Here is a 22111-nt window from a genome sequence, read left to right as displayed (position 1 = left end):
TATTTATAAGGCATTGAGGAATGGTGAGGTAGATTTTTTTTAACCTTTTGGATAGTATTTTGTGTCGTCCCCCCAGCATAACCTGTGTCTACTGGCTACATAGAACAGCCAGCTCCTACTACATGAAGCTGAGAACTTAATGTCTCTCTTGATGCTGCAGACAGTGTACTATATTAGGGATTTTTCTTATTTTTTTACTCCAATTTATTCTTGATGGTGTGTGTGTACTGACCTTAAAGTGAACTTTTCAGCAGCTGCACCCCTATCTGGATTCTGAATATTTAATGGAACATTCAGCCCACATTATGCAGAGGGAGATTTGACATCTCTGCTTTTATTTTTAGTGTGCATTGAAGTGGTATGCTGCACATTTCCTTCTCCTTTTATTAGCTGGAGCAGCTTACGTTCTTCTGCTTCTCAGTTAAACCAGGATTCCAGGCAAAATTCTATCAAGTGGAGACATCTCAAATCAGTCTTTGGAAAAGGTAGATGTGAGAAGAGTCCTTGTCAGTACTTCAGTGATGAGAATTACTGTCAGAGTTGCACAGAGGTTGTATGTTCTGTTGTATCTTACCAATCCTAGGAGATGAAATTTGAGAAATAAAACTCTCAGTACAATTATCTATAATAATAGCTTCAAAAAGTGTCTTATGAGAAATTTCTGAACCAGATATATCAGTAGGCATCAGTTCCTCCGTTAGGTGGCATTAGACATTGGAGGGGATCTTTTGCCACCTCAGAAATTACTCATACTATCCCTCACCTTGTCCTGACTATGAGTAATAGTCAAGTGATTTCTTTGATTTCTCAGGAAATGTTTTTTCTAATATTTATTTCTATTGTTTGACGCTATGATTACTTTATATCAGGTCCCTAAAAACCTGATCTGAAGCTCTTAGACATCAATGAGAATCTTTTAATTTTCTTAAATGGGCTTCAGATCAAGCTTTAATACCCATATCACAACAGTCCCTAGTACCCAACCAGCAACATACAAGCAACAACAAACATATGTTTAAAAATAGCAATTCTCCCAAATCTATTCCAAAATCAGCATCCCATTAAAAATGTAACGATCAATTATTGTAAAGGGCCAGATTGTGCTGCCCTATTCATGCTGAGTAGCCACTTTCTTTGAACAGCCCTGCAGTAGTAATAACAGCAGTAGTCCAGGAAGATTCCTATTCTGGACAACATTTTATTAGCATCAACAAAATGAGGACACACAATGGGTACACCTATACCGCAAAAAACTCCCTGCAACACCAAGTCTCAGAACCTGGGTTAACTCGGGCTCATGCTATGGAATAAAGTAGCACTATAGACATTGACACTCGGGCTGGAAATCTGGTGAGTGGGGTGTATCTCAGAGCCTGAGCTCCAGCCTGAGTGGGAATGTCTACACTGCCTTTTTTAGCTTTGAAGCCTGAGCCCCGCAAGCTGAGCCTGTTGATCTGGGCTCTGAAACTCACCGACATGAGTCTTTTTTTTTCATTGTAGGTGTACCTTAAGTGACCTAAAGTTTCCAAAGTGAGTGGTGATTTTGAGTGCCTCAAATTTTGCATGCCCAAGCTACTATACATTAAAGAGGCCTGATTTTCAGTGCTGAGCACCCACCCTGTGAAAATCAGCCACTTCAATGTGTCTCAGGTTGTGCTCCCCAGAATGGAGGCACCCCAAATCGGCAGTCACTGTTGAAAATGCAGCCACAGTACTTTCCAGAGAGTTCTAATACTGTCTGAATAGCGACATTCCATTACTGGTTTTCCTGCCTCATCCCCTTGTTCACAGCCTGAGAGCTGGGGTTTTGTGTGCTCATCCTTTCCATCTTTTTCAGGTACTTTTGTGGCTAAATTCCATAGTATCTGAGCATCTCAAAATCTGTGATGTATTTATTCTCTCAACACCCCTGTGAGATAGGGAAGAACTATTACCATTTTACAGATGAGTAGATGCCTAGAAAGACTCCATGACTTGCCCAATGTTACACCAGATGTCTGTAACAAAGGAGGGCCTCAAAACCAGTTCTCCTAAGACCTATTTTTCAAAGTCTGTTCAGTAGAGACTCTAGGAATTTGTATTGTCTGTGGACACAGTTTGCAAATGGAGCTTGCAGTTGTCAGTTGACAGCCTCTGAAGTTTTTCTAACAGCTGCTGTTGGCTGTTAACTGCTAATGCTGTTTTTCCCCCTATAGTATCTATATATAAACTTTGAATCCAATGTATTAAACAATCAATACAAATATTTAATTTAATAAAACCTATCACATCAATTAAAAATAATAAACATAAAGAAATTATTGTAAAGATGATTTCCTGATGTATGTTGCATCCCTTCCATAGATGGCACAATTTGAGGAAGAATAAATTGTACAATGAATGTCTCCTTACCTATGAGAGTGTCTCAAATATATGCTACCAGCCACTCTGCTGCCTCCTTTCATAACGTAATGCCTGTGTCATAAGAATATATAAAAGGTTTTCATGTGTAATAAGAATCTATTATGATGTTAGTAAACACACTGTAGTCTCCTCTTCAGAACACCTTTCAAGAATTAACTCAGTGATGTTTTATATATATCTATTTTTGCCATTGTTGTTTTTAATTGCTTGTGTGCAACTGAGATATAGTGCAGTTGGAGGTTCTTAAGAAAATTAGTAGCATTCTCTATTTAGATTAAGAATAGTCAAGCTTCTATATCTGTGTATTGCCATATACTGGAATAGCATAGTAATAATGCTTACTATTCTAGGGTGTGGTCCAAGCTCACTGAAGTCAAGGGGTGTCTTTCTACAGAGTTCAATGGGCTTTGAATCAGGCATTTATAGTGGTTTTTCATCATGCAGTGTTGATCTCAAAGCACTCTCCAAAGGAAGGCAAGTATCATTAGAAGGATGCCGTAACTAATGTGTATATCTGCAGTACATGGTCTCTTCCTGCATGTGTAGTTATGAGTGGGTGCACACATCCTGGTTGGAGAGGGCACTGCAGGGTTTAAGTGATGTATAGAGCCTTGCATCATTGCTTGTACACAGGGCCCAAGCATAAATTTTTCAGGCCCCGTACAAACTTTGTAACACGGGCCCCCTCCCACACACATACCACAATCCCTCATCCCATACATACAATCTCATGAGCCATGAAAAAAGTTTGAATTCTGAAATTACTGTTACATATTCTACATTTATGAAAAATGCCCCCCTTTGCTATTTTTGTTTAACATAACACCCAGCCTGAGAGTCCTACAAGTTTGTTGACTATTTTGTAACTTTTTGGTCATTATAAAGGTATTATATCTTGTCAATGTCTTGATTTTTTTTTTATTCTAATGGACCAATGTGACTGCAAACATTTTATAACTAGGCCAATTAACTTTAAAGCTTTATTCTTCTGGCCTTTTTCATTGCAAAATCATGAATTAGCTTCCCAAAGTCAATTTCTCTTGCAAGTTCACACTCAATAGACAAGATAGCTAGGTGGCTTAACCATTCTTTTCAGGCCACAAGCATTGTGGCTTTTCAGGCCACAAGCCTGGATCTTTGAAAAGACAAGAATCAGTATAGCGCTACTCTCTCCTGTTTCTTGTAAACCTTCTGAATATGGTGGTGCTTATGGTGATACTACCTGACTATCTTCAAGCATTAGATTGGAATCACATGATGCATGTTCTGGCAGCTGTTCTTTGCCATCAATCACCAGTGCCATAGACAGTCTTTGTATTGAAATCATTTTCATCTTGATTTTGTTCATCTGCTTCCCTAGTTAGTATATTGCCTGACTGCAGAAAGGCTTTGTCTGATTTGAAAAAACTGGAGGACAGATTGGTGTCCTTTAGCTTTTTAGTTCCCTTTCTTTTACCTCCTTATGTTTCTGGCTGCCTGATTTGTATTTATAGCCCCCACCAGACATGGCCGTATGGGGTGTATGTGTGTGACTGAGTGAATTAGACACTTACTCACGTATATTTTGGGCCTGCAAATCCTACCAGAAGAAGCAGCAGCACTGGCTCCCACTGTTTTATGGTGCTTTGCTTTGCCCCTCCCACCAGCTGTCCCTCCTCCTGCCTATGCACAAGGAACTCTGGGACTGGTTGTTCTTGATCTTGTTATGATAGACCATGTCACACAGAGGAGCACAAATTTGTCTGTCTCTCAATCTCAAACTAAGACTTGTTTGAGACTGACTGCACAAGCGCACACTTTCTATTTTAGAGAAGGGCGGCCCAGCAACTCTCTGTTCAGAATGTTGCTTGAGACACTGCTAACACTGCTTCTGATTGGCGCTGGCGAATCTCACAAGATCTGGACAACCGATACAAGGCAATAAGTTTCTATAAATATCCTCACGCATGATCTTACAATTTAGCCTCAATTTGTTCCTTGTGCAATGGAGGTTGCAGCCTGGGCCGGGGGACTGGGCCCTGTTAAAGTGTATCCTTTTCCCCCCCTATGTGGGGGCCCTGCTTGTACAGACAGTTGGACAGCAGTGAGGCAACTTGCTGTAGAATCTAAAGTGGTACAGAAAATTTGCAGAATCTGACAATAACAACCCACAATTCCTCAGAATCCTACCAACTGCACCCTAGTAATCTACCCTTTTTAGATAATGGTACTGTGAACTCCTCCTGCCAACTGTTATGGGAGTAGGATTGGCTGGGTTCTCTCTCTCATTTATCTAAATAAGTGTGTGGGGCGTCAGAGATGGAGTGGGTACTCAAAGGTGCCTTTGCACCGCTTGTGTACTGTGGCAGTGGAGAGGGGGCTATGTGCTGACCCTGAACAGACCAAAGTAGAGAAGGATATTGGGGCATGGCATAGGTATATTGGTGGAGTCAGTTACATGCCTCAGTTGAACCAAAATCCATGCATAGAAGATGCCAGAGGAGCTGCAGTCAATATCCCAACTATGTATTGGGGGTGGAGCTGCATCTCTTCCCACAGCCTTCCCTGCAGAGAGCTTTGGGGTTTGTGTAGGAACATGAGTATATCACCTTAATTGCATATATATGTTCTGTGTGTCAGTTCCTACAAAGTGTGCAGTCTGCACAGCCTTTGTTGTAGCAACAGCAATCGGTCATGACCTCCACTTGTACCATCTTGTAGTTTAGTGTTCAAGAGAAAGGCAAATATCTCTGGCTTGAAGGATGTGTTGCATTTACTGTGGATGCAGTTTCTCTGCAAATCAATTACTCTTCTGCTTCCTCTTCATCTGTTATTACTCAACAGCCAGATCCGCTGAAAGAAGTGCTAAATTAATCAGCTTCTCTTCTGTTCTTCTTTCCTGCTACAAGTAACTTAGTGACAAAAATAGAAACACATGCACATGGATAAATGAAAACCAACTGAACTTCCCTTTCCCCTCACCCAGCAGAGAAACACATCCCATGAGGGTTTTATTTAGAAATGCTCCAGTGATGAGGTGGGACCTCCAGGATGCACCAGCTTTCATCCTGGTGGGTGATACATTTGACTTACAGATGTGAGGCTCATCCTTCCCATGTTAGGCAACCCATGGCAAGATTTCAATCCTGTTGCATTTCACTGATGTGTTATGAGTATGTGCATAGACACAAAGCTAAATGGTTGTTTTCTCAGTCACTGTCTGTCATCCTGGAGAAACACCTAGATGTGCAGATGTGAATTTAATGTAACACTGAAACTGTAATAGAAAAAAACATCCCTTTACTGGTAGAAATGCAGAGGCATTGTGCTAAAGGTAATTTGTATAGCAAACTAAAAAAGTCTGACAAATGCTTCTGTCTGGCTGATACTGGGGAGGAAGAATGGTAGCGCAGTACAGCATGAGGCTGAGTTGGTGTTTCTGAGTTTTATTCCTAACTCTGTCATTGGCTAACTGTAACTTCAGTTTGGCAAAACTCTTACGCTCATGCTTAAATTAAGTTTGGGCTGAAGTGCTTTGCCAAATAAGGCCTAAATGACCTTGGGTACATTATTTAATCTCAAAGCCTCCATTTTCTAAATCGGAGATGATACTTGCCTACCTCCCAATAGTTTTATGAGATAGATATTTAATGTCTGTGAAGTGTTGTGAATGCCTCACATGAAAGGTGTGAAGTGTTACTAACTGCAAGATCAAAAACTGCGTGAGCTTGCAAGAGAAAGTATGTAACTGTTATGAAATGATGTTTCAAGATCTTTGCATCTGCTTGTGCAAATTTGTGCCCCCATTATAAATAGCAAACAAACACTTCCCAGGTGCTGAGTTTCTCTGATATTCTCCAAAGCTTTATATTGGGCAGTTTCAATACATGTCTTCTCAGCCCTGGCATGTGCTTGGTAGTCATTACCATTGTCTAAGCTTCCTTTCTTTAGTGGTTTATAGAGCATGTTAAGAATATACTTGACTTTTATAAGCTATATAACCCTAAATATGCTAATCACAACTCTGTGATGTCTGGTATATTTAAATCTTTGGATGTTCACCAGTTCTATATTGTTATTTGTGGGCCTGAGACAAAACTGTGAATCCAAATACTCATGAATTTTTGGGAAAGTTGGATACACAGTGGAATTGAACCTTAGCTTTATGATGGCCCAGACACCCCAGATCTACAGATCCTTGATCTTCAGGAAATTTGGGTCTGAACTCTGTAGTTTGTACCCATCTCTAGCTTTAATGATTAAAGGTTGGCCAATTCATAAGGACTGGTTGTGCACTGCCAGTAGTTGTAGCAGGAGGAGAAAGGAATTATGGCTTTGTGGGAAAGAGGGCAATATTGGGACTCTTGCCTAAAGCATCTCTCAACTGGCTCTGCCTCACCTCAGGAGTAGTAGGTTGGAAGTAAGTAGGATGTTATATGCAAACCTGCAAGTGTTATTTCTCTGCTCACTTTTCTATGTGAAGCTGTTTAGCCAGAACTGCCTGCTGGTGCTACCAATGGTACAGCTCCACTGGTCAATGGAACTACATCACTTTTCACCAGCTGAAGATCTGGCTTTTATAAGATTGATGGTGCACTGGAAGAGCCATGTAGAGAAGTGTGTAAAAGGCCAGGTTGATTACATGCTCTTCTTTTTGCCTCCTTTTCAGGAGTGCCAAATAAGGCAAGCATGCACAACAAATGTATCGGGAAGCAATTAAATCTTGTATAACTTTCCATGGGCACAAGAAAGCATCACGTGTTACTAGAAGTCTAAGGAAAAATATTTTAAATCAGGCATTGCCTATACTGTATGTATAGGCTGATATGAATCAGATTCAAATTTCTTGGGTTAAATTTTAGTGGTGAATCTATCTAAAATGTTTGTAAAGCTATTTAAATGTGAAAATCCATTTATTGGAATATTTTCAAACACATCAGCTAAACTCCAGCAACAAGACATTCTTCAGGTAGGAAACGTTTCCAATGTGCAGCACTACTGCTAGACTGGAAAATTGTGATCTATGGAACCAATTGGATTAGGTTATGCTGAAACATTATGGAAATATTACTCCAATTATAAATTATTAAAATGATTAAATTATTAAAATGCCTTATTTTCAATGCATGAACACACTTTAAATAATTTTACACAGCATTAAGACATGGCTCTCTAAAATCTGAGATATTGAAACCAATTGTGCAGAGATTAATTTAGCCTTTCCCATGGTTTTTCTAGCCATGGAACTCAAGTTTGTTCAACGTCTCATTAATCCTCCTTTCCAATCCCTATTTCTTATACATCCTTCTGATGTAACTGCTCATTGTGTCTTTCTCTCTCTGCATCTGACACAGTTATTGGCCTCAATTCTCAGTTACACTTAAAGTTTTTTTACACCACTCTCTTTACATGGAAAGAGTGGTGTGAAGAGGCTTAAGCTTATCTAAGTATTCCCACTTTAATGCCTCTTTATGCAGCCTGAGTATACCTATAACATTATCCACACCCTTTGCAAAGAGTCAGTGGAGCTATGACAGTTTCTACCATCTGAAGATTTGACCACTAGAGTATTAAAGGTGAGCTGGCAGAGCCATACTTTATGCCATGTTAAATATGCAACACCCCTTCTCTTCCAGGCTCTTGTCTCTCTTAATCAGCAAGTTCCAATCATGCAGAACTCAATCAAATGTTCTGGTGCATTTGGGATCCAAAAAACTGTTCAATAGAGATTAGAATAAAAGCCTAGACCCATGTTTACTTTTAAGACACAATAGGATTTTGAAGCTTGTTTTCTTTCCTATTTTCCACCCACTTTGTATTCAGAATAGTTCACTCTTGTGCCACAATGTTGAAGAGCTAGAGCGTATATTATAGTGACAGGAGAGTATGGACTTTGATTGGGGAACTAGTTAAAGTGCTATCAATACACATTAAGATCTCATACCCTGGGATGTGAATTTTGAAGGAGCTGCAGGCTACAGTGATGTGATAAACGTTCTGGGAGCTATGGGATGACCAGCAATCATTATTTTTCATTGATAAAACTTGTATGCTACCAGTGAAACCCTAAGAACTTTTGAAAATGTCAGTCCCAGGGAACACTTTAGCCATTGTTCAGGTTTATTTTTTTCAGAAAATCCCTTTAGAACATTGATTGCTGAAGGCTGAGGCCAATTTTATTTCTGGAAGACTTCAGAGATGTCTTGTTTCATGTGCTTTACTTGGCAATACCTTAAGTGTTTCCTTGACAGAAAGTTTCAGTTCCCTGCTAATAGCCATCATTTGTTACTAAAGAAGGAGAACAGGAGAATAAGATTTTATCTGTGAGTTAACAGTCTTTGCTATAAAAAGACTCAGTGGTTCTGAAGCGAAGGCAAAATCATCTGTAGAGAACATATTGTTGTCAAAGGAGAGATTGACAGGCTAATAATGATATACCTGGGGTCTTATTCTTGGAGGATCCAGTAGCTGTTTTAATCATGACACAATAGAAAAGTCTTCTCCACTTCAAGAAAAGCTAATTAACTAGGTTCTACCAGAGGCAGGATCATCTGAGGATGGCTGTGATTGGGAAGGGAAAACATAACTGGTAATCCTAGCCAGACACTCTAGAAAAAATATTACAAAGCTAGAAATCACTTTAATACTGTGCCCCGAGTGTTCCGGGAGTAACTTTGCATACGAGTAGTCCATTGACTTCAGTTGAATTAGTCACATGTGTAAAGTTACTTGTGTGTGTGTGTGTATAAATTAGAAAGAGAGATTATAGTCTAGGCTGCTAGCATGACCTATTAGTAATGTTGCCAGACATGCCCCATTATAAAACCCTGTTTCTGGTTGTTTATAACTTTGCAAAACTTTAATCATTTGGTCTAACTGCTTGGTGTGTGCCTCAGGCTGAAGTTTTTTGCAAAACCTCAGCCAAAATGGTTCGTTCATTTTAAAAAATAAGGCTAGAAAAATACATTGGTTGGCCTATGTTAAAAATTATGGAAAACTTTTATTTGAATAGCTACAGTGCCCTCATGCTCTGGAGCAGGTACTCAAAATTTGGCAGGCAGGTGGTCTTTTGCTTTCCCTGTGAAAATGTGGCCAAATTATAAACCTGAGATAAACTGCAGTTTGTGCTTGCTCATAGAGTCTTCTTTGATAATAGCCCTAAAATCTCAGAAGATTTCATTCTGACCAAGCATGATTGGGGGGGTGGGAGGGGAGTGCAACCTTTTGTAATCTTTTATGTTGAAATTAATATTAACTTAAAGATAAAGGTGCAATCAAACTCAACTTAGTTTTCAAGTTCGAGCCTATAGGTTGGTTACAAAAAACGTGTTTAGCAGAAGAACACTTGGCAACCTTTGAACGATACAACCAACCTTCATTAAAAGGAAAGAAGGATTAGGTAAGCAAAGAGGCATGCAGTTTCCACTTACACAATACTACAATTATAATTTCACTTAAAGACGAAATAGTGTTTTGATGGGTGATCAGTCCACTGACGACAGAGCCCAGATAGCTCAGTTATCTAACTGTATAGCCTTATAATTGTGGAACCTAATGGTACCCTTTTGATATTGAGTGCTTCTCCAAGTTATCAAATTACTACTTTGATACTGCACTATAATATACTAATTAACATTAAGCTGCCTTTTACCATAATTATATTTCCACCACTTTTTTATTGGTTCTTTACATTACACATTATTTAAGTTAATATCTGCACCAGTGTCCTTCCCATACTATCAATGTAGAGAGCATTTTGAGACAACATTCACAATTTTCAAAAACACTCATTAGAAACCTTGTTCAAACCAGTTGTAACCAAAACATAATGGCAACATAACCTTGGCTCATGTCATGACTAACTCTTACTGTCCTATAACACTCTGTCTCTAACTTATCTTTGACCTTTCTCACACTAGCAACTTCAATTTTCCATACTCCTTTACACTTAGTAAACCTTACCTCTACTTATTCCTTATCCTAAACCATCCTATAGGCTACAGAAGGCAGACTGAAACTGCAGACTGAGGTGGAGTGTTGGGGAAGGAGACCAGTCGCCTCTTAAGGAAATAAGGGAGGCACAGTTGGGCTGCAGGGTGATGGAAACTGAGATCAATGGAGAAGCAGGGGGCTAGGGGCAAGACTTGGACTGGTTGGACAAGGAGACTGGGACTTGGAGCTCATGTGGGAGAAATGTGATGGGGGGAGACATTTGACAAGGAGTTGGAGTGAAGGGGGAGTACTGGGACTGGCTGGACAAAGAGTAGGACATGGAACTGGGCTGGTGATGGGGCAGAGTCTGAGACTGAGTGAGCAGCCCTGGGAGGGAGACTGGAACTGGGAGACAATGGGACATGGGGAGGGGAGAAACAGATTGGATAAGGAGTCAGTGTATGGAATTGGGATTGCTGGGCAAGGAGACTGGGGACAATGAATTGGGACAGAAGTGGGGGAGACTGGGACTGGATGAAGGGAGGGAGAGAGACTGGGGGGGGAGGGGAGATAGCCCAAAGAAGGGGATGAGGACTGGCTGGGCAACAAGACCAGGCCTGTGATGAGAAGCCTGAGGGGTGGAGACTTAGCCTGGATAGGTGAAGAGAATAAGACTGGGCCAAGGAGCTGGCAGTGGGGAAGAGACAGGAGTGGGACATGAACAGGTTTGAGGGGATGGGGCAGAAGGGGTTAAGTGGGGGGGGGTTGGGGAGGAGAAGGGGCAGCGGAACTGGCAGAAGTCTGTGTCCACTAGAACATACTCTCCTCGAGATCTTGGAATGAAGCTCAAAATTCCTTAGTCACACCAATTCTCTGCTGTCAGTAGATATCTGTGAAGCCCTCCAGCAAAGTGTAAGTATAAATAAGCACATGTGTGTGTGTGTATGTGTGAAAAGGACTTGATATAATTTTTGATGAGGTTAGAAGTTTGGTTGATAAAGGTAATAATGCTGAAGTAATAGACTTAGACTTTTGTAAGGCATTTGACTTGGTACCACACGACGTTTTGATAAAGAAACTAGAACAATACAAAATCAACACAGCAGACTTGAAATGGGTTACAAACTGGATAACAGATAGGTCTCAAAATGTAATTGTATATGGGGAATCATCTCCGAGCAGATGGTTTTTTGTGGGGTCCCAGGGAGGTTGGTTTTTGCCCTATGTTATTTTTAATCTCTTTTATCAATGACCTGGAAGAAAACATAAAATCATCACTGATGAAGTTTGCAAATGACTCAAAAATTGGGGGAGTGGTAAATAATGAAGAGGACAGAGCAATGTGGATTGATTGGTAAACAGGGCACAAGCAAGCAATGTGTTCTAATATAGGTAAGTGTGAATGGATCTATTTAGGAACCAAAAAAATGTAGGCCATACTTACTGTATCTGCGGTAGTAGTAACTCTGAAAAAGGCTTGGGACTCATGAGGGATGATCAGCTGAACAGAGGCTCCAACTGTGATGCTGTAGCCAAAAGTGCTAGCTTGGATGCATAAAGGGGCATCTTGAATATGGGAAGAGAGGTTGGTTTGCCCCTGTGTTTGGTACACGGGTGATCACACTTGGAATTCTGTGGCCGGTTTTGGTGCTCATGATTCAAGAAGGATGTTGATAAATTGGAAAGGATTCAGAGAAGAACCACAAGAATGATCAGAGGGTTGGAAAATGTGTCAGTGATTGAGTTCTTTTCAGCTTTCCCCTTATTTGCCCCTGGACTCCATAGGCTAGGCAGAGCAGCACTTCCCAGATGCCACCCCCCTCTCTCTACAATTATTCTAGCAGTAACCCCCTTCATGAGCAAACCCCATAGGATTTTTGGGCATTCCAGAGATCTTTGGCTTAGGTAAAAGAAGCGTTACTGCAGAGCAATATGGGGAAGCCTACACAAAGGAGTAAAATAAAGTTTGGAGAGATAGAGAGAGAGTGGCAACCAGCTTGATTATAACAGTTATTTTATTGCTAGGTATATAAAACTTATGATACTCATAGTAATACCATACAAGGAGAGAAAAACAATCAAATGTTTATAATACTACACAATTACAGTTGGGGTATTGTTGAAAGCTATCCCAGGTTTGATTACAAAAGTAGAAAGTCACCACTCCGTGCAGCTCATAGGTTCCCAGGAGACAGGCTGTTCAGCTTAGGGTTTGGAGCGCTTAAGGCAGGCAGAGCCCCCAACATGATCAGTCAGGTAGAAGGGAAGTTCCAGTGGAACTGATGCAGAATTTGGATCCAGGCATCAGAATAGGGGTTTGAACTTTGGTAGGGGTTTTTGTAGACACCAGGTTTGTTTATGGGTAAGCAATGTCTCAAGGAAGTATCCTACAGTGGTTTTCTTTATGCTAGACAAAAGGAGCTGATCATTCCTGGTTAGGAGCAGTGTTCCTTGTGGGAACTCACAATGCAACCAAACATACAGTGTTCTGCATATCAATAACTAGAATGGTCTGATAACTGCGGAGCTGGATGTGTACAGGTGTGAGTTCATTTACATCAAGAGCAGAGATCTTCCATCATACAGTGCGTCCCCGCTTTGCCAATCCCAGAGTTCAGTGCGGTCCCTGCTTTGGAGGTTGGGTTTCCGTACGCTATGCTAATTCTTGTTCCATCTTCAATGTAGATGAGGCTTCTGTAATTGAGATGCCTCCTTTTTACATCATTGATGTAGATGAGGCTAGGGGCATTGTCTTAATCTTCTTCCATTGCCTTTTCATATTGAGATGCCTTTGGTTTCTGGTTCAAGCAGGAGCTGGGGCGGGGGGGGGGGGGGGGATTCAAGTGAACCAGAGAGTGTAGGGGTTTTGCGCCCTGGTTCCCCAAGAACACAGAGCTGCCAGGTAACAGCTTCATGTCAATATCATGACTCTCAAAGTCCAGGCTTTTTCAGCTGGTACTTTCACAAAATTGCGAGGGTGTGTGACTGAATCTGTGGCTCCCTCCTTCCCAATATTTCCATACAGGAATACATTGAATCTGATTTGATTAAACTTCCCATCACTGTTTTAGAAGGGAATTGCAAGAGCAGCAAGCTATCTCACTTTCTGATTTCCCCATCCAATTCCAGATGGTAGCTTTTCTCACATTGCCTGGGAGTAGCTGTGTGTGAGGCTTCTTAGATAATATTCCATGCAGACTTTGTGATTTCGGAGAATACTACACCTTAGTTTCCAGGACATTAATTATCCATAAATGTGTGTGAATCTGTAATACATTAATCTCCTATCTTAGACTTTTACATGCACTGAATTCATCATTAAATACTGTATGAACAACACCTCCCAACCCTGTACTACAAAGTTATTCATAGATACAAGAGGTTGCATGCTTCAGAAAGTGACATGTTAGAGAGAGGGATATTTAGCAGAGATATAGGCAGTTCAGCTCACTAGTAATTTATATGCCAGTGAAACTAAACTATTCAGATGCCTGCAGCCCTTGGCTTCCTATCCCAGGGGATGAAATACTCTATGAACCAATACAGGTTATTGAGGTTAACTTTATTAAAAATATACAGATGCAACTCTACATTTTGGGTGGATATTCAGATTTTTTTATCAGAATTATATCTGGTATAATGGATACAACATAATAATGAACACACCTATAAATAGCAGTTATCATAAATAAATAATATACTGATAATAGTCATTCTGAACATTCCTTTCAGGTAAGCTTCTGCTTAGATTTTATGGGTTGGACAGCCATAAACAGCAGGACATTTTTACAGTGTTCCATGGACTTAAAGGGCAGCCCTTTCATAAAGAGTAAAGCCGTGATGGCACAAGTTACTGCCAGTCTTCAGGAAATAGCATGGCAGCAGTATCGTATGTTACAGCTGCTTAAAATTTGTGAATCTTTTTACAAGAATGTATGCAAGAATGATTTGCCCTCATCTCCAAAAATATCAATTTTCTTGTAAAATTCCAGGGGTTAGAAAAATGTGTTTGCAGTGAAGCATGTAGAAACTTGAAAGGCTATTTTTGCACTTGAGAATTTTGGAAAAGCTGTGAATGCTGTTTGGTCTAGAGCAGTGTTTCTCAATTATATTTCGCTGCGGCACCCTTGCGCGACCATGTCATACCCTCCGCCGACAAGTCCAGGAAATCTTCCCCTTTTCAGCGGCGCGGTGTAGGCTGGTTTCGGCGGCGCACTCTCTAAGCTGTTTTCCGTGGTGCTCACAGCTGTTCCGCGGCGTGCGATTTCTGTTAATTTCGGCGGCATGGTTCCGCTTTTTCGCGGAACCCTTCAACTCAGCCCGCGGATCCCCATTTGAGAAACACTGGTCTAGGGTATAATATGTGGCTAGGAATGAGGAGATTTTGAGTTCTATTCTCACCTCTGTCTCTCTCTGGAATTAATATTTGCATGCCTATGGTGTATAGCACTTTACAAGCACTATTTGATTATATTTACCTACTTCATAAATAATCTCATATCACATATGAGGAAATGGAGGCTAAAAGTTTATATTGCCAAGGTCCTGCAAGAAGTCAGAATCATAACCATGATTCAAATCCAGCTCTCCTGACCCATTATCCTATGTTTAATCCACTAGACTACAGCGCTTCCAGGATGAGCAAATCACTTCATGGAAAACTTATTCCTATGTGCAGTGAATTAAGCACAAGGAGTCAAAAGGATTCCACCACTGCCACTGATTGGTCTTATACTTTTATGGCAGGAATCATTGGAACTGTTGTTATAGCCTTATGAGTTATTTTTCTTAATTTACAAGCATTGTTCATTTTTGGAAGAAATGCTGTCGTTAGTTTTGTGATGCAGAATCTGAGGAAGGAGACGTGGAAAACAGCAAGAGAGTTTGCTGTCTGCCTTAACCAGAGTTAATTCTTGGGGCAGAGTTAATTCCTGGGAACTGTGCATTATTGCTGGATTATTGTATGATATTCCTGGAAAAAAGGATGGCCTGTGCCCCGTTGTGACCACTCTGTTCTGGGAGTGATGTATCTAGTGTAATCAAAACAAGCTGCACTAAGGATATACCCAGACTCCAAGTCATTGATTTCTCTTTCCATGGGAAGTTGACCTGTGAGGCCCAGACATCTGCTACTGCTTGGCAGATGATACACATACACATTGTAGCAATTTATAAAGACTTTTTAATAGGTAAATTTAAATCAATTTTCATTTTCCTTCAGTTTACACACCTGCTCTGGTTTTATGGAAGTTTTACCAACTCAAAAACTGTGGATATATTAAATACAAACTTTTTTCCCAGTAAAATGTCACCCAGCTCTAGTTAGTGCAGTTGCTGCTTCCTTCCTCTCCAATTTCTACATTTTGTTTTCTGGTTAAATGAGGACTGAAATAGAGCTATTTGAAGTGTGTAAAGTTAGCACATGTATAAGTTTTTGCAGGATTGGGGAGTATATAAATAACATAGGTGGTGGAGGGCTAACATAGGAGTGCCAGGTTCTGGATGCTGTCACTGACAATTGCAAAGCCTTGTGTAGCCATAATATCTGGAACATAGGAGACAACCCAAAATACTTAGCAGCTGAGGAATTGTTACAGGTTCTTGTACTTGCTCAAAAGACCAGTGAGCTCATTATATAATCCAAAATGAGACAGGAAGGGGCATTCTTATAGGTATACTTATAAAGTACTGAAGCAAAAAAAAAAAAAACAGTTGTCATTCTTTGAGAACAGTCAGGAAGGGGAAAAATATATTTATTATAACACCTTCCCCCAGTCACAAACAGAACGCATACACACTTTTAAGTTTTTGCCTAATTCTGTGGGGACAGTGTCACATCCGCTATCAACGGTCCAAATGCAGAAAATCTCAGCAAATTCAGTGTTGGGATGTATGCACATAACTTCCATTGAACACTGTGGAAGTTGCAGGCATGTATTTTAGGCAGAACTTGATCCGATGACAGTCACAGTAAAAAATTGTTGCTATAGATTAGAGCATCAATGCTCTGAGCCCTTCTGAAGCTGTATTTTTTATTAAAGCTTTTCTTTTATTATAGATTGGTTCAATCAAGTCTGAAGAGACTGTTTTTGCAGGAGGCCCTCTGGGAGTAAAAACAAGTCTAACCAATACACCTAGAATAGGATCTAATATTAAGTATGCCAGTTATGCCAGGTACTTCCTTCTTACAGGAAGACAAAACAAGAATGAGCCTCAAACACCTTGATGTTAATAAAAAAGAATGTGGAATCACACTCCTTATTTCTTTACTGGAGTATCGTTTGTTTCAACCGCATTTTCCATGGCTATAAACACTTTACAACCAATTCTAAAATTTATTCCAATTAAAAGTATAAAAAGTATTAAAAACATATAAAAGCCCAGCTGAGTGTTGGGGGATGCAGGGCTGATGTGTTTATACACAGAAATTATTTCACGTACTTATAGAGAACAAGATTGCACACACTGAGGAGCAAATAGCTCTGCAAAGCCCAGACATCGAAAACCAGATTCTGATCTCTGGTTTTTTTAGATGTGCGTGAAATTTCATGCAATGCATCTGCTATTCCACTCTAGCCCTGACATTGCTTTTCCTTGCAACAGTTAAAGGAGGTGCAGATAATTGTTTCCACTGCCTTGCCAGATCCTGATTTTATGTTACTTATTATTCATTGGAAGAAAATCTGAGAATAGTGTCAGCTGCCTGAAAAATAATTTGGAGCTTCAGGGTGGGGCCTGGCACAGTTGGCATCCTGAGTATCTGATCCCATTGTAACAGCATGAGGATTGATGATGACCCTGATATTGCCACACTTCCTTTCTGTTTAAATGTGGTACAGGCAGCAGGAGTGAGGAGTGCAGCAAGACACTTTAACCTATGATAAGGGCTGAGCCTGCATCCCTTATGCAGGGAAGACCCTACCTGATGTCACTGGGAGAAATCCTGGGGAACGTTACAAAGATTGTGAACGGGTTTTTATCTGTGCAGTGGTGTTGAGGGTCAGAGATGGGACGGGAAAGAATTCCCAACTACAGCTGAGCAAGCTGCCTAGGTAACAGGGACATGGCAACTGTGATTATTGGGTCATTAAATGGAGGAAATGGAGGAAGTGGCTCACTCCTCCCCCAATGCCAGGTTTTGGCCCAGTACTTCTGTGCTGTGCATGGATCCACTGGTTACACCCCTTACTCTTCCTAGGTTGCCCACATGTCTTCCTTCTGTGCGGGCACCTTTGCTTACCTGCCATGGAGATATGGAAGCAGAGGATAGAGAATCACCCTGGGTGGGGAATGTGCTATTTTGAGCATCATCATACAGCTGGTGCTCAACTTTTAAGCTGCCTTTGGGTCTTATGCACCCAAATTGAGGCACCTCTTGATTTGGTCCTCAGGGATTATTGCTGGGTGTGATCTTTGGCCAGATTTTCCAAACTGCTCAGTATCTATCAGCTTTTACTGAGAACAATGGGAGATGCTGGGTTCTGACCTCTTGCCGTCATCAAGCCCACAATGTCTAAACAAGGTATTTCTGTAGTGTTTTAGCCTCTTCCCTCCCCGCTAAATTAGTCTTGATGCCCCTCTCTTTCTTTTTGTTTCATAGTCCAGAAGTCAATCCCGTATTGGCCTGAAGCAAAGCACCAAGCAGAAGGTATGTTAATTCTTTTGCTCAATACTCTGTCTGTCATGTTCCTTAGTTTATAATGGATGCATAGATTTCAAGAGAAAAGAATATTTGGTTTTCATGGCTACAGTTCCATGCTCCACAAAAATTAGTGGAGAAACAATGAAGAATTGTTTCAGCAAAGTAGATTTTATGGGGGGAGGTTGATACTGTTTAGAACTCCCTCCCCCAGCAAATGATTCCTGGCTATTGCATTCAATCTCAAGAGCATTTCTGAGAAAACTAATGAAGAATGATTACCTCACACTGCCTAGTGCAGCAGCTCAATAGATCTCATGCAGTCATACTAAAAAACTGAGCCTCGAACCAGATTCACAATACATGCTCTGTGTGTGTGGTCGTGCATGCATGCGCGCAAAAAGCACTCTCTTGCCCTTCAGAGGCACCTGCCCCGGGAGAGGCCAGGCAGCAAGGACCAGTACCCCAGTCCTTGGGGTTATAACAGATAGGAACAGCTCTCTTTGAAAATTGGGCTCTATACACTGTGTCGCCATTCATTCCTCTCCACAGCTTGTTTCTCTATTAAACCCAGCCTCGTCTTGTCCCAAATACATTTTAAATATATACATTAAAATAGTGTGTTCAATATAAGTTAGGTTTTTTAGTCTTACACTCTTAAAGGTATATCTTGTCTTTTGTTTGCATTCCAGTAGTGCCTAAAGATCTCAAATGAGATCAGAGCACACTGTGCATACACAGCAAGGGATTGTAACTCAAGGAAGCAGGGATTGTTTAAACAGACAAGACAAAGGGTGAGAGTAAAGAAGTATTATTATCCCCATTTTACACATGGAAAATGGAGGTGCAGAAACATTTCTGCATGTACTGCACACTTCTGGTTCATTTTGATTTTTTAAAAACAAGTCTTTTTTTTTTCTAAGGCTGTAATATGCCAATAAAATGTGCACCCTACCTTATCAAGATAAGAGAAAGAAACATCGATTTGCAAATGCCATTTTGCTCTAGCCAAATTGTGTGCACTATAGCTGGGACTGTTTCCTTTTTTCCAATTTTATGGTTACCCCCAGGGTATGAATTGTTTTGTTTTATTGATATAATATATTCAGCAATTTATGTATTGGAAAGTCACTAGCTAAGACATTTTGACTCTGGAACTTGACTGTTTGGTTGTGATATTGATTCTGCATTCTATTCTTGTTCTGTAAAATCAGACTCAATCTGACATTGTCTCAGTCTTGATTCCCACACAGTGAACAGAACTCTTTAAATCAGATTTTAGATAGGGGGAATTGTACTCATTTTTGTTCAAGCATGAGCTTACTGGTTCAAGGCTTTTCAAAGTTGTTAATCTAAACATGGCATGTTATAGAAAAAGCAGAGGAACAAGATGGCCAAGCTTCTAAGAAGTTTTGATCTCTGATCTTCCCTCCAGGATTACTTTAATCTTATCAAGTGTATTCGAGCTGTATATTGGGAAGCTTGAAAAGATCTGTTCCATTATTTCCTGACTAGATGTCTTGGCGGGGGGTAAAATGTACAACAGATATATATGGTCCCAAAGCAGAACGTCAGCTCTGAACCCCTGTGCATTTCTCTACTGTTTGTCTCAGTTTGTCTTTTTTTTTTTCACACACCCACCCACCCACCTGGTCACAATACTCAGTGGAACCCTCTACCTGCATTGCTATGGTCTGGGCAAACTCTCTATTTAGCCTTGTTTTATGTGTGACCCCTTCAGTGTTTCTTACAGCTATCTTAAGTGAAGGACATGTTCTCACATAATTTTTAACAAGGTTTTAATTCACCCCATAAAAAGATTTAACCTAGCTCATAGCAACCTTAGAATTCTTCGCAAACATTTGCTTGGATAGAAAAGGAATGTTCTATATGTTCATTCCCCTTTTGTGTTCCTTTTCCATGAATATTGTAGTGAATGAGTTTACTGGGTAGCAGTGTTCACTGGGAAATTTGAATTTGCAATTGGAACATTTGAATTTGCAAAGACCAATATTTGCACTGGAAACCTGATTTTGTTACACTCATTCAGTTGGGGAGCAGAGACAACAGTATGGATCATATTAGTCACTGCTGCCTCCATCACTCAAGTCTCACACAAAGAAAGAAATTAAATTCAACCCTTAACAGCTCAGTTTTCTGCTTCATATCTTCAGTCCCTCATTGTCACAAGTCTTCTAGCCTTCTCTTTCTTTACCCCCATCCCTTTGCTCTCAGTTCCAGTTCCGTCATTTGTACTCCTCCACTTTAGCCACTACATGTCATCACTGCTCATACCAATACTACACGTAAGACTCATGAGCAATCAAAACTAACCACTTCAACTTAAAACATTGCATACCCACAACAATTTTGACTAATTTTGGATGAGGAATACATTCAGGTACAAAAGCTGCTTACTGATAATTTGTGAACAAAAACAAGATACATTCCTCAAATCCATCATTCACTGTGATTGATTTGCTCAGCTCTATACTCATTTTACAGATGTCTTCATGTTTCCAGATCTCTATCCATCTCTTGCTGCCTGTACGCCCAAAGTCTCCAATGTCTCTCTACTTCTTTCTTCTCTTGTGTTTTTCATTCGCAACCTCTTCTTTCTGAAGTCACCACTTGCTTTATGTCTTCCCAGTAATTCCGTTTGCTCACAACTACATTCTGATTCCTCAAAAGGGAGTAATTCCCTGGCATGAGCATAATCTGATTATGAGATTCTTAACCAAGGTTTTACAATGTTCTCTTTAAAGGAAACATGGTCACAAAATGTGGAAGTCTCTAAAAGATTTGATTCTGGAAATACATTTCAATCCCAGCTCAGTGGACTGAAACACATATTTTCATCCCTAATAATGCTGCTTTGCAGGTTCTGCATTTATTAGTTTTGTGCTTAGAAAAATGCATGGTCCTTCAGAAGCCACCTCCATATATTATTCACATTACTCAGAAAATGCATTACTCAGTATTTTAGCCAGTAGAGCTAGTAAGCTATTTGTTTAGAATACAACTCATCACAGATTTAGCCCCTCTTTTAGCCAATCTTCCAGGAACTTATGCTGATTTCATGAATGTATTTGATATTCATGAGTAATGTCTGGATGGTTTTTATATCCATGTTCCTTCTGATCATTCTGTAATCATTGTTCATCTTGTGAGAGTGGTTGCCTGAATCTTATAATATTTTTTCTGCTTCTTGATTGGTGACTGAAACTCTTCCAACAGGAGAATAATAATGAACTTACAATGTGAATCTTAGGAGGAATAAATATTTGTTATAAAATAGGAGAACCATTTAGAATTCATGAAAGTCAACTGACTAAGTATGAATAAAGAATAATATGACCCTATGTGACAATCAGGGTCCAAACACTGAAGGGGAAAAACTGGGAGTCTGAACTCCAAAGAATAAGCAATTGAATCAACTGACTTCTAGAATAATAATTATATATACAAAGTGTACCGAGTAAATGAAGTCCTTTATGAATGCTGGTGACATGCTGGTGATTAATATCATTGCATGATGTATTACAGATGGTATGTAAAGAGTTGGTGTGCTGTAAATGTTACTAAAATGTGTTCAGACCAAGTAATCCAAGTAGAGCTGATAAATTTGTCTATCTTAGACAAAGGCAAGATGAAGGCAGAGATAATGGAAGTACATTTGTATCTAAGGTAAACAATGTCCAATTCTTGACTTCAATGGGCATTAGATTAGGCTTTAAAAATAGCTTCTACTCTCATTGATAAAGTGATATCTGCCCATACCTGCCAGTGTAAGCTATACCAGGCAAAGATGGAAATACTGAATTTACATGTCATGGGTTGTATCTGTCAGATGCTTACTGTTATGGGGCTCCACTGCCTACGCTGGCACATCTTCTGGCCATTTTAGGGATTAGCTCCACAGGTCAGTATGCCCTCTTCTGATTGTGTCTTGCTTGCTTTCATTTCTGCTCCTGGACCCATGTCACCCTGAGGACTGCGGTATCCTCTTCACAACACAGCCCTCTACCCGTGTCACGATTTGTGGTCCCCCCTTCCAGGTGGGAGTGCTGCAGTTCAGCTGTTCCACCATTTCCCCAGTGGCGACTTGGGGGGAGGAGGGGTCTGGGCCCACCCACTACTCTGGGTCCCAGTCCAGGG

At 40.4% G+C, this 22111-nt stretch overlaps 1 long non-coding RNA gene across 1 annotated transcript in view; it reads left to right on the top strand.

Moving 5' to 3' along the window:
* The window catches only part of LOC137159000 (uncharacterized), a 117557-nt gene that overhangs the window by 26072 nt on the left and 69374 nt on the right, over positions 1-22111 (top strand). Inside the window, exon 2 of the long non-coding RNA XR_010921517.1 lies at positions 17915-17962. This is a non-coding gene — a long non-coding RNA (uncharacterized lncRNA). The remainder of the gene's footprint in view (positions 1-17914; positions 17963-22111) is intronic.

The sequence above is a fragment of the Emydura macquarii genome, unplaced genomic scaffold (assembly GCF_026122565.2).
Source record: "Emydura macquarii macquarii isolate MOO-44397 ecotype Brisbane River unplaced genomic scaffold, CSIRO-AGI_Emac_v2 contig_1790, whole genome shotgun sequence".
Classification (NCBI taxonomy): domain Eukaryota; kingdom Metazoa; phylum Chordata; order Testudines; family Chelidae; genus Emydura; species Emydura macquarii.
Note: the sequence above shows the minus strand (reverse complement) of the source record. Positions and strands in the feature narration are given on the sequence as shown.